This window comes from Alosa alosa, chromosome 4 (genome assembly GCF_017589495.1).
Source record: "Alosa alosa isolate M-15738 ecotype Scorff River chromosome 4, AALO_Geno_1.1, whole genome shotgun sequence".
Lineage (NCBI taxonomy): Eukaryota > Metazoa > Chordata > Actinopteri > Clupeiformes > Clupeidae > Alosa > Alosa alosa.
Genome location: NC_063192.1, coordinates 22411441 through 22424616, shown reverse-complemented (window position 1 = coordinate 22424616; position 13176 = coordinate 22411441). Strand labels below are relative to the sequence as shown.

Genomic DNA, 13176 nt, shown 5'->3' with positions numbered 1-13176 from the left:
GAATGTGTGCTGTATAGGGTGCATTAACCCATACTGTACATACACTGAAAATTGTGATGTCTTTGGAGACATTCTGAGACTGTTTTGTCCTTTGATGTTAATTTAGGAATTGTGGTTGGAATTCATCTCCATATGTGTGAGGTTGTTTTTTTTAGTGAAGTTAAAGTCCAGAAACCCTGTTTCATTGGATTAATAGACCTCGTCATTTCATTTCAGTAAGTGTTATAGTCTGAATCTGGAAAATAGGCCATTTTATTTGAGTTTCATTTTACAGAGGAAAATCTAGTCTGGCTGACACACCAAACCAAATTGGTCTGGACTTTCTCCGTTCACTTTCAATTTCCAAAAGGTGTAACCGGTGATGAAATTGACTTAAACAGGTAGTTCAAACTCTTACCGAATCGAACCAGAAGTGCAGCAAACACATGAAGATTTCTGATGCAAAACCCTCTTAAATCCGTCTGACCACTTTTTTCACTGTCTTGTGTAATTCCGCTGGATTTTCTTGTAAAAATTAATTTTTCTGCATATTTTGCTAGTATAGAGTCTAAGGAACAAGATTTTTTTGTCTTCAAATTTTCACGATCCATTTTCACACTTAGATAACATCATCATTTATATAATGCATAATTAAGACTGGGACTACTATCTCTTGGGGGTCAAATGTGAGAAAACACTGGTAAAGAGGGTATTCTGCCTAATGTTTGGGTGCTGATTCTGAATATCATATTTACTTAGCTGATTTTTTAGCTTAGCTGCTAATTAGCATTTGCGGCCTAAAACTGGCCTCCATAGGCAACATAGAACGGGTGAATAGGGTAAAAAATTTAACTCCTTGATATTCTTATGAAACTTTACTAGTTGATTATTTATGTAGAGACAATATTTTTTTGCATTACAAATTTTCTGAAAATATATGTTTATGCATGTAATTTAACAATATCTCATTAATTATGCACTAATTTGCATACAATTCAATTACAGACATCTGACAATTGGATAGTTAACATTGAATGTAGTCACATTCAGGTTTGCCTTCAGAACTTTTTCTTGATTCAGAGCCTTATATTAAAAGAATGGCTTGTTCAAGCAGTCCTAGGTTATGCCGATTTCAGTCGTCCCTTTTATAGTGTTAATTTTGTCACCTATTTTTAATTTAGTCTTAGTCAGTCTTGTGACGAAATGTCCTTTTTAGTCTTTGTCATATTTAGTCATTCAAATATCATTTTTGTTAGTCAAGTTTTAGTCGACTAAAAGTCTCGTCATTTTAGTCTAGTTTTAGTCAAAAGAAAACTAAAGGTATCTTGGTCTTAGTCAGTTTTAGTCAACACATTTTAGTCTTTTTTTTTATAACAAATTATTTCTGATTACCATTTGAGTCAAATAGTGTTTCACACATCTCAATTTTCCAACAATATTGTGTGTCCACAGGGCTACTCATCTGTTATAATTACTCATTCTGATTTTTTGTCAGTCAGTATGTTTACATGCTCAGGTAAGTCGAGCTACAGTTATAGCTCGGCTGGGATTTGACCATAGACAGTAAAAGATTTGACTGGACCACTGTCATATTCGTAGACCAGTGTTTCTCAAAGTGTGGTCTGGGGATCACTGGTGGTCCGCAAGCTATCCCAAGTGGTCCGCGAGCAGACGTGGTAAAATATAATATAGATGAGTTGTTTGCAATATTGAACCAACTTGTATGTAAATCCAAACAGTTCTGCAACACTGTCTATGTAAGATATGCCAGTTTAAATCATACAGTATGAATCCTCTGACACAATAAGCAAAGTGCAAACACAATAAGCAAGGTGGTTCAGTGAGTAGGCCTATTGTGTAGACTAATTATAGGCTACTGTTGAAGTAGGTCTAATCTTTTTTTTTTTTTATCTAGGGTTAGTTAAGTGGTCCTGAAACTGAAAAAGTTTGAGAAACACTATCGTAGGCCAAAGTATTAATGTTTTACTCCGCCTCGCTAGATGGCGATATGCGCCCAAACACAACACATTCCCCAAACAGACTCTCCATCTCAAAACTTAAAAACTTAACTTGCTAGAGAACTTTCCATATTAGCTTACTTGCTAGCAAACTTTGCATCATCAGTCTAACTAGTTAAATAGTTGACATTACATGATGAACATTTTCGTATGGACATTCTGGGGGATGTTAATTTGTATGAGAGAAGCTTCAACTTCTGGGTATGTAGCATTGTGGCATAAAGCGTAGGTAGTTAGCTTGCTAACTCTGGCAGAAATCTCCAGTGTTCTTGTTCTATGTAGTTTCGTGTTGCAGCCACAGGGTTGCAGCAACAGCACGTAGACTAGCCTACAGGAAAGCTGTTGCGTATGATACGTCTTCTCATTTTGTAGATGAAAATGAAGAGAGATTTTATCTTAGTTTTTATTTCATGCGAAACATTTTAGTCTCGTCTTTTTTCGTCAACAATAATGCATCTTAAGATAGTCTTAGTCAGTGTTTCAGGACATTACTGCCGTCTCGTCATCGTCTCGTCTTAGTCATGAAAAAAAAAGTTGTTGACGAACATATTTCCTCTCGTCTCGTCTGACGAAATTAACACCATCCCTTCATCTTAGAGACGTATGCATGCCATGCAGGATTGGGGGCAGGATGGAGAAGGATGGGTTACAGCGATCGATAGCCTTTGCTAGCCAGGGTTTGTGGCCAAGTGAGTGGGCAACATGTTCACCGTGTACACTGACAACAATCCCCTCCAATACCTGCAGTCAGCGAAACTGGGCGCTCTGGAACATTGCTGGGATTCTCAGCTTGCCCTCTTTATTACAACATCAAATATTGTCCTGGGACAGCTAATTGCAATGCCGATACCCTTTCTAGGCTTCCCACAAGCCCCACTAACACTTTGCGATCTGTGTCACACGGCCTGGACGTCCCCCTGCCGCTTGCCATAGCCAACATACAAGCCTCGAGTGCACCTATCCAAGACTCTTGGATGACAGAATCTTGTATGGTGGACACCATCCCTGGTCGAACCAAAAGAGAAAGTCCTGCAAGGGACTGATCCCTGTATTTCCAGATACCTGTGGTTTTGGTGACAGGGACAACCACAAACAGGGACTATATTTTATATTATTCAAAGGACACGATATATCACTTCAGGCCGCGCTATATGCAGAACTATAATCTTTCCCATCGTGAAAGTCTTATAACATATGACTTCACACTCTACACATGATCTCTATTTCTGTCTTTGAAGGGGGGGTCAGTGCCTCCTGATATACGAGATGGTATGGTTAGGCTACATATACCCCAGGGAGACGTTTATCCAGTGTGCTGACAGATATATCCATCATGGTTCGCCCTTCATCTGTGAAACTTGCTGTATTGTTTCACTGTTCTGCATATCGTCACCTGGCAATCAACAAGACCTGGCATGTCCATCAGTTTTTCGACACATAATATAAGATTTTTTACAAAATACCGGTAATAACATATAATTTATAAAATAATTAAATAATTTCTGTGGTTTGTGATTCTAATGATGATACTTTTATCTGAGTGACAGCAACCTCACCAGTCCCAGAAGGTTTTTTGTGATCACTTGGATTCAAGCAACTTGATGTGGTCTTTCAAAGATGCAAAAACATAAACTTACTGAAACAACTTATATTGCTACACAAAGACTTATATTGCTACATTGTGCATTTGCGAGTTACCATATCACATCATGTGTTCTCAGACTTGCTTGCATACAGTACTGGATCCACATGGATTAATTTAATTGATGTATTTGCATAATTAATTCCCAAGACCGGTCCTGTCCTTAGTCTTACTTGGACCAGGTGTGTCTGCATACGATTAGAACCATGTCCATGGTCTACTGTGTCTACTCCAGAGTCAGTTATTTGAGATTGACTTGAGTTTGTCCTCTGAGGAAGAATGAAGGCATGTCATTTGTATAGGAGCATGCACGTCTCATACCCACTCCCTCTCCATAGACAAACCTCTCCCTTTGTATATGCCACCTATCTGGAACAAAGGCAAAACATTCTTAGCTGTGTAATGTTATGTAGATTAAAAATGCATGCTCTCCCAATCAAGAGTTGTGTCTAGCCAGAGCAACTAACATTTAATAAAGTCAGTAAAACCAGTCATTAATCCACCCCATCAAACAAATAAATGTCTCATTCAACTTACAACATATTGTCAGAGGTGGAAAGTAACAAAATACATTTACTCATGTTACTGTATTGAGTAGTTTTTCTGTGTATTTTGTATTTTTTAAGTAGTTTATAAAATCGGTATTTTAAATTTTACTTGATTACATTTTGAGTACAAGTATTGTACTTCGCTACATCAAAAATCCCTTCCGTTACTTGAGTTAAAAAAAAAGTTAAGACTAATGAAAACAGGAAGGGAGAAAAATATTGCGCCACTAGCAGTTAGCCTGATAATGATCAGCATGTAGGCTAGCCTACAACAGGACATGAATCAAGCTGGCGCCATGCAGTCTTTCTGAAAGTGATGGAGATGGAGCTGGATCACGAGATGCATCAGATTACCAGAGGTGGAAAAAGTGCGAAAATATTGTACTCAAGTAAAAGTACCAATACTTTGAGGAAATATTACTCAAGTACAAGTTAAAATACCGATCTGAAAATGTACTCAAGTAAAATGATTTTACCCTTACAAATCCTTTTTTTTTTTTCATCTTTGGCTCCGCCTCCTGGCAACACAGAAACAGCTAGAGGTCTCAAATTTGACAAACTATTTTGTTTTTACCCCCTTATCAATATATGTACCACATGTTGGTATTAGTTGATAATAACTGGTTTAACCTTATCAAGACCTGTTTAACCTATGCAAATCAAGGACATCTAAACCTAGGGTTAGCATTTGTAACAGAAGACCCCTGACCAGTCAATGGGCAGTGCTTGACAAACATCATGCGTATAGGAGACAACATATACAAAATCCAAACATAAGAGTTATGTGTAATAAAGTGGAATGGCACAAGAAAAAGGTATTGAACGTGCCTACTGAAATTTCTTCAATACTTTGTGGAAAAGCCTTTGTTTGTAATGATAGCTTCAAGACATTTTCTGTATGACAAAACTTATTAGTCACAGTATCAGGTGTGATATTGGCCCATTGGTCTAAACAGATTCCAGGGGTCCCTCTTGTGAATCCTGATCTTTAGTTACTTCCAGAGCTGTTTAATTGAATTTAATTGAATTGGCTGCCTTCAAGTCTTTCTGGAGCTTTCTCCGAGTGGTCCTTGGCTGTGGTCCTCCAGGGAGTTGGCTGTGGTCCTTCTGACTCCCTGGTCATAAATATGGCCGGTTGATGATGCAGTGATGTTCCTTCCACTTGCAGATAATGGCTCCCATGCTGCTTACTGGAAGATTCTGAAGCTTTGAAATGCATCTGTAACCAGTTTCATTGATATGTTTTGCAACAAGTTGCAAAGGTCTTGGGAGAGCTTTTTGCTTTTATCCATCATGAAATGTTTCTTGTGTGACACCTAGGCTACTAACCAAGCTTATATTAATTTGCACAGATAGAAAGGATAACTACTCTCTAACTACTTAGATTCCAGCTCGCTCCTTCCCTTTCCTTGCCTTAGTGCCTTTTCTTAGCGTGTTCAATACTTTCCCCCTGTGTTATTCCACTTCATTACACATGACTAATGGACTTGTTTGGATTTTTAATGTGTGGATTACCTGAGTTATTACTAATGCCTGGTGAAAATGTTGTGCCCCCCGTATTCCACTTTTCAAGGGCCCTCTCCTCCATTGGGGCCCTATACTTCCCACTTTCCACCCCAGTTCGACACCCTTTAATCTGCTGAACCTTCTGCTCGTTTCCAAATATAAATACAATATCTGCAACTCAACATTGGCCTGCCTGCCTCAGCTGCCTGCAGGGGCTTTTCAGTTGTGCTGGATTACTGTTCACTGCAAAGTGACCAAGGATGAGTGCAACTAAGGGACCGTTCGTTATTTATAAACGGGGCCACCAGAGGAAAATAGGGGAGGGTCATGTCTTTTTATTCTTTGTTGAGGGGAGGGTCACCTAACTTTTTTTTGTCTAGGAGGGGGGGTCACCCATCTTTTGTATAAATGATAACAGCAAAAAATCAAAGTGGCTTGTTTGATTGTTGATTTCTGTCGCCATATTCGTTCCATAGCTCTGTCAACATTGAACAATGAAAATAAGGGAGATTTCCCGGGTTTCTCACGCAAAATACGGAAAATGTCAACATCCGTCCCCACGTTGGAAGGGTTTGAGCAACAAAGTAGCCTACTTTATTCACGCCTAACAGCCTATATCCATTTGGTCAACTTTATCCAGCCCTAAAAAAGCTAAATTTAACTTTGGTTTACTTAGTTTACCGTGTAGCCTAGCCTAACTTTAAACAGTGTGCATGCTTATAAAGCATACTTGTGCTTCACTCATCCACACATCCAGCTCCTAACGTTTTGACAAGCATTTCTACCAATTGACCTTGTTCCTGCCCATCTCTAGCTTTGCTGTCTCCATCCTTTCTGTTTTTGTTGTTTGCAAAAAAATAAATAGTAGGCCCTATTTATTGGTAACCAGCAACAAGTGCAATTTGTTAATCGCTGTCATTCTCTCTCCTGCCAACAAAAATGTGTTACGTTCCAAGTAGTGCGTAATTCTGCTTCATACAGTTGAACAAATACATTGGTCATATAAATAGCCAGTTTATGGTCTACAGTGTAGAGTTGGTAAGTTATGGTAGGCCAACTTGGAGTGAATATACAGGGGGATTTCTTTGGCTCTTAGCCTGGCAGGTGCGCACATAGACATCGCCTATACGGCCGAACACTGCAAGCTGCAGTGTCACTGCCAATGAATCGTGCTCTCACGACAACCACGTTGTTAACTTAAATAGGCCTACTGTAGGTTAACATCACTCTGAGTTCGCATTTAAGCAAGCAAAACGATGATTTGAATACATCTGTTTCTCTGGAAGGGCAAGGGGTAACAACAGGACAACACACAGGCCAGAATGCAGGACTAATGTTAGGAGAGTATTACAGTAATATGGGATATTCTACGGGAAAATATTAAAACGGCAAGACAGCGGGGAAAAGTTAAAATGATAGGCCTAAACCCGCAAAAATTTGGCATGTTAGGTATTTTTCGGTCCCTGTGATTATTTGTGAAATTGTGCAAACGGCATTTTCAAGTCATTTGAGAAAGAAGGAGTGTAGTCAAGCTCCCAAATTGACGCTCGTCTGAGAAATTGAGTTTTGGACAATGTTCAGCTTCGGCAGCTTTACAATGACTGAAGAAGGCCTAGAGACGAGTCCATAGCAACAAGTTCATGTGTTGAATTTGTTATTACCCAGTGTGCTTTGTTGAATGGTCTCAATGTTTTATTGTTTTATTTCATGTGAATACTTACTAGAGGAGTAACTTATTTCAAGTAGGTAGTAGTAGGTATGCAGTTGCAGGAAGTGTGCATTTAGTTACCATGCTTATTGTGTTTCTACAACAATGTTAGTGAGTAAATCTATCTTGGTGAAGTGTGATGTGTAAGATCAGAAAGCAGAGGGTGAGTTTAGAAAGATTGCTTAAGTCGATGTCTTTTCATAGCGCTTTACAGCGTGGGCGGAAGATATCGACAATTGGCCGGGGAGGGTCATGTCTTTTTTAAAAAGACTGCTGGAGGGTCGTTGAAAATTTTCTTGCAGGCTGGGGAGGGTCATGCAACTTTTGATTGAAAATCAACTACTGCTCAAACTTAAAGGAGAACTCCGGTGATTTTTTACATTTTTGACATTTTTCAACGTCACTGAGTACTGTCGGTAAGAACAAAACTGAACTGGGCTGGTCTGTATGTAAATTTTGAGGCGTGACAAATGTACAGGCCAGAGCCAAATAAGGTACCACCTGCGAGTTTGCGTAAACTCGCAGCTTCGTTGGATTAAGCCCGTTTTATGGCGGGGAGTTTCAATTGTGAGATTTGCATAGGAAGGAGGTGTCGGTGGGGTTTTGAAGTTCTCTGTATGTCCATTTCACCCACTGAACTATCACTATTCATCTATGACAAAGTAAACTCGGTTTTGCATTATATGACCCCTTTAAAGCCTGAGACAGAGTATATAGTTTAAAAGTTGAATTTAGATAGTGTAATGTTGTAGTTTTCAAGACCTACGTTACAAAGTTTGAACGAAGTTTCTACGTAAACGGTTAAAGCTGAATTAGATGCAGAAATTTGGTGGGAAGAATAATAATAACTAGAAAAGCATTTCCTGAAGGAAATACAGTGCATGAAAATGCAAAAAATATGATGTAAAATATCATACAGAGTAAAAACAAACTATATTGGTTGCTAGGTATATGAGGTTTAATATAGTTGGAATGACTGAACAGTTAAATAGGTGGATAGTTTATATAGTTAAATGATTTACTTGGTAGATAAGGTTTAATATAGTTGGAATGATTGAACGGTTAAATAGGTGGATAATTTAAATGGTTAAATTATTTAGGTAGATAATTGACGATAACTGACAGTTGGAACGGCTCTAATGTTTGCTAGCAGTTATGCTAACTATGTTATCAAAGATAATAATGTTAAACAAGTTACTTAACTTAGCTAATGTTTTCATTTTTAGTAGTTATGTTAACTATGCTAACAAGCATGTTAACATGCTAGCATGCTAACTATGCTAACCATATAACTTAGCTAATCATTTATAGTAGTCATGCTAACTATATTACTTAGCTAATCATTTTTAGCAGTTTTGCTAAAAATGCTAACTAACATGCTAACTATGCTAACTAGCATGCTAACTATGTTACATAGCTAATCATTTTTAGCAGCTATGTTAACTAGCATGCTAACATGCTAACTATGCTAACCATATTACTTAGCTAATCATTTTTAGCAGTTTTGTTAAAAATGCTAACAATGTTAGGAATGCTAACATGCTAACTATGTTAACCATGTTACTTAGCTAACTTAGCTAATCATTTTTAGCAGTTATGCTAACTATGCTAATTAGCATGCTAACATGCTACTTAGCTAATTATTTTTAGCAGTTATGCTAACTATGCTAACTAGCATGCTAACTATGTTACTTAGCTAACTTAGCTTAACATGCCAACTATGCTAACCATGCTAACTAGCTACAGTGGGTAGGAGTCATAGTTGATGACAAGTAACAGTTACAATGGCTGAACAGTTAAGAAGTTCTGTAGTTTAAAGGGTTAAATTGTTTAACAGTGAAATATTGTAGTGAGGACTTTTATTTTGAAACAGTTTTTGGCAGAGGAAGCAGTTGAACAGGATGTGTAGTCTTAAAGGGGTCATAGAATGCAAAACCGAGTTTACTTTGTCATAGATGAATAGTGATAGTTCAGTGGGTGAAATGGACATACAGAGAACTTCAAAACCCCACCGACACCTCCTTCCTATGCAAATCTCACAATTCGAAACTCCCGCCATAAAACGGGCGAATCCAAACGAAGCTGCGAGTTTATGCAAACTCGCAGGTGGTACCTTATTTGGCTCTGGCCTGTACATTTGTCACGCCTCAAAATTTACATACAGACCAGCCCACTGGTGCTCTGAGCCCAGGAACGTGAATGGAGAGCGAAGATAAGACAAACACTAGTTTAGCTGCCTGCTCGTTTACTTCCACAGGAATTATAAAGCAGACAGTTCTTCAAGGATATCGAAAATGAGCCACGGTCGTAAATGCAGTGTTCCAGGCTGAAACTTAGGCTACAAATAAAGCTGAGACTTTCCATAGTCTTCCCAAGGATTCAAAAGTTCAAGGGGCATGGATAATGTAATGTTTTTCTACCAGAAGATCCCTGCAAAGTTTGACACTCCGTTATTAATTTGCAAAACATTTCACCGAAGGCAGTTTTCAAAACCTTGTATAGTTAAGCAGGATTTGCTAAGCTGCTGTTACTGAAATGAGGGGCTGTTCCGACCGTAAGGTCATCACAACCGCATGCTGTAAGTATGTTGATGTATTTTGTCGCTAAGCAGTTATTAACCATGCTAACGTGTATCTAGCAAGTAGAATGTGTGATTTAGTTCATTGGCAAGGCTATTTAATTGTCCTGTGTGTCATTCGGATAAAACTAACTAACTGAAGCTGAGTAACACGATAGTTTGGTTGCTAAGCTGTAATATAACCCATACCCATATAACACATACGTTTTTGACGTCAGAAGTGGAAACAACTTCACGTTATCAATTCAAATGATATCTAGTCGATATGTTGAAAACCGTGTTGTCTAGATACAATGGATTTATTTGCACGTTCTTATTTTAGAACATTACAAGAACGGCAGCATGCCAAACAGATGCCCCAAGTGTGGCATCTTGCGGGGCTTAGAATATTAGCAAATGCTTTTGATGTGAGATAACAGCTTGGTGTGTGCATGCAAAAGTGACTTTCACTTGTGTTATGTTGTTTGGTTTAGGTTTTATCTAGCAGCCATGCACTTCAATGAGAATGCTGGTCCCCACAACAGAAGACAGCCAAGGAGAAACTATGTACAGACTTGCCAAACAATTTGTAAGTTTAATAAAATATGTTTTTATTACAAACAACAAATCAAAATGTGCAACAGTATAGGCACTAAAAAGAACTTATCGATTCACACACAACAGGCTGTCTTAGACCTGATGCTACTGGTGTCAAAATCATCAGTACTGTAAACAAAGTTCAGGGCCATACAATTTGTTTATTGTACAGTATACAGCCTACAATGCACTGTATTACAGTATCCAATATAAGTCCTCTTTCTTGTCCTCTTCGAGATAATCAAAGACCCTCTTCCTTATTGGGATGCCGTCCAGCGGATTCCTGTGCCCCAGGACTTGTGTGCTCAGCTTGACAGACCTTCCATGGAGGATGCGGTTGCTGAACATGTGTCACGGTTGATTCGAAAAAGGGGTCTGAATCCAACGGACTGCCCTGAAGTATCCGAAAGCTCCCTCCATATCGTAGCACCACACACAAGGGGATCATGACCGCGGGCCGCTTCTTCTAAGGAAACCCCAGCTCCTGCTCACAAAAGACCTGTAGGCCAAGTCACTTCATTGCCTGCAACGAGAACAGGGTGGAAAAGCATTTTTTTTACTATTTATTTTTTAATATTTTACATCAGAGTATCACTGGACGATTGTTGAAACAAAAAAATAAAGTTGATCATTTTGTGGTGTTGATCAAATTGTGTTTTTGCAATATGCTGAACCAATAATGAATGTGTATTGGTTAAAAATATTTTATTTTCTATACTGTAACTGCTAACACTTGTATCAGATTGTCCTCACCTTTCCATTCCTCGGCCAGGGTCAGCTCTGTAAATATTCATTGCATTTTGCAAAGAATATAGAGGCACAACGGATTGAGGCCATAATGGTCATTCAGGTCAGCTCCTCAGGAACCTGGGTCATTCTTTTAATAACCTGTAAAAACAAACATAATTTCCCTGCTGTTATTTCGTAATTTTGAATGAGCAGGTAGCACAAAGTAGCAAATGTCTCCAGTTTTAGTTACCAGAGTTGTAAGATCACATATTAGGCTACTACATGGAAAGAAGGTAATAATCTCAATCAGATGTCAGCAGGATAGTTACAAGATTACACTACACTGACTGTACCTACTGTATTTTAAACAGTGATATTTATAGGATTTTTGATTATTGTACTTTACTCCATTGGAGCCTACTATGTAAATTGCCCCTTGGGGATAAATAAGTGTTTTTGAATTGACACAAATTGGCCTAGTAATATTTTCGTTGACCTCGTTTCACTTCAGCCATAGGCTACAAACTGCACAGAGCTCCTGCCCAGCTAACTGGACGTCCCGTTGTAAGATCATACATTACTACATGGAAAGAACGTAAAAATCTCGATAATCAGATGACTTAATCAGCAGGATAGTAGTTACACGAGTACATTAGACCTACTGACACAAACGTAATATTTTCATTGACGCGAGCAGTAGGCTACTCGTTTCACTTCAGCCATAACATTATAGCCTACGAACTGCACAGAGCTCCTGCCCAGCTAACTGGACGTCCTGTTGTAAGATCGCATATTACCACTACAATAATGCATGTAACTCCTAATCAGATGACCGATTCACCAGGAGAATATACTTACTGACTAAAACGAGTACTTTCCTTGCAAGCAGCACTCCTTTCACTACAGCATAGCCTGAACTGCCCACGACGGGCTACAAACTTTTCAGCTAGTTTCTAACTGGACATCTTGACAAAAAATGCACAAGGGTACAAGTTGTAAAACATCTGTTTGTGTGCAAATTAATAACTTCTGTTGCTTACAATGCTAAAAACTAACCTAATGCAATGTTTAGCTTAGTCTACGACACTAACGTGCGAGTATTACAGCTAGCTAACTGGGCTACGTGTTGCAAACTCAAGTAAATGACAAAACTTACCACTCTGAAGTAGTCATTTCCAATCTATGGGCGACTGGTTGCTCCTCCATTTCAGATTCTTCCTCTGATTCAGGCTCAAATATGCTGTTCAACACCTATGTCTCCATAGTATTTCCACCTTGGCTGTTTCAGTGAGTGCTGTGGGCCATGTTTGCGTCTTTGCTCCGGAACTTCGCTCTTTGTAAACCAACCAATCAGCACGCAGGTCATCTAAATATTCATGAGCATACCATAAAAGGAAGAAAACCTCTCGTTTCATTCTAGGGCTTTTAACCAGGCTTGCATTAGGGCGCATAGAACAGCACATATGCCATTTTCAGCCCAACCAATGTTACACACCCTATTCAGAGACCTTAAGGACCAGCACAAAATACCCTATATCATCATTCTATCACCCCTTTAATAGGGCCAGTTTGTATGCTTAAAGCCTGAGAATGGCAGTTGGGACAGGTGGCCTGAACACCTGCCATAGGATTCTAATTGCTTAACGGCTCTATTGTGATGTCATCAGCCCATGTTAAGTCTATGGGGAAAATTTGAACAGTTTTTAATTAATAGTTTAAAAAGTATAAAAGTTACAAAGCTGAAAAATACATAGCACTCTTGTCCTAAGTAAGACCTACGTAGTTTGAATGAAGTTTCTACGTTAAACGGTTGAAGCTGCATTAAATGCGTTAGAAGAAGAACTAGAAAAGCATTTCCTGAAGGAAATACAGTGCATGAAAATGCAAAAATA

The 13176-nt window shown here is 38.7% G+C and overlaps 2 long non-coding RNA genes across 3 annotated transcripts; one reads left to right on the top strand and one right to left on the bottom strand.

Moving 5' to 3' along the window:
* Positions 1 to 9330: 9330 nt before the first annotated feature.
* On the top strand, positions 9331 to 10907 carry LOC125293715. Of its 2 annotated transcripts, XR_007193412.1 has the most exons (4): positions 9331 to 9577; positions 9659 to 9979; positions 10453 to 10547; positions 10793 to 10907. It is a non-coding gene; the product is annotated as an uncharacterized LOC125293715 (long non-coding RNA). The 2 variants fall into 2 exon arrangements; XR_007193411.1 differs by having other exon boundaries at positions 9331 to 9979.
* A 103-nt stretch (positions 10908 to 11010) lies between these two features.
* Positions 11011 to 12836, bottom strand: LOC125293709. The gene is made up of 3 exons (XR_007193408.1): positions 12441 to 12836; positions 11309 to 11443; positions 11011 to 11078 (listed from the first exon to the last, which is right to left on the bottom strand). It is a non-coding gene; the product is annotated as an uncharacterized LOC125293709 (long non-coding RNA).
* Positions 12837 to 13176: the final 340 nt, after the last annotated feature.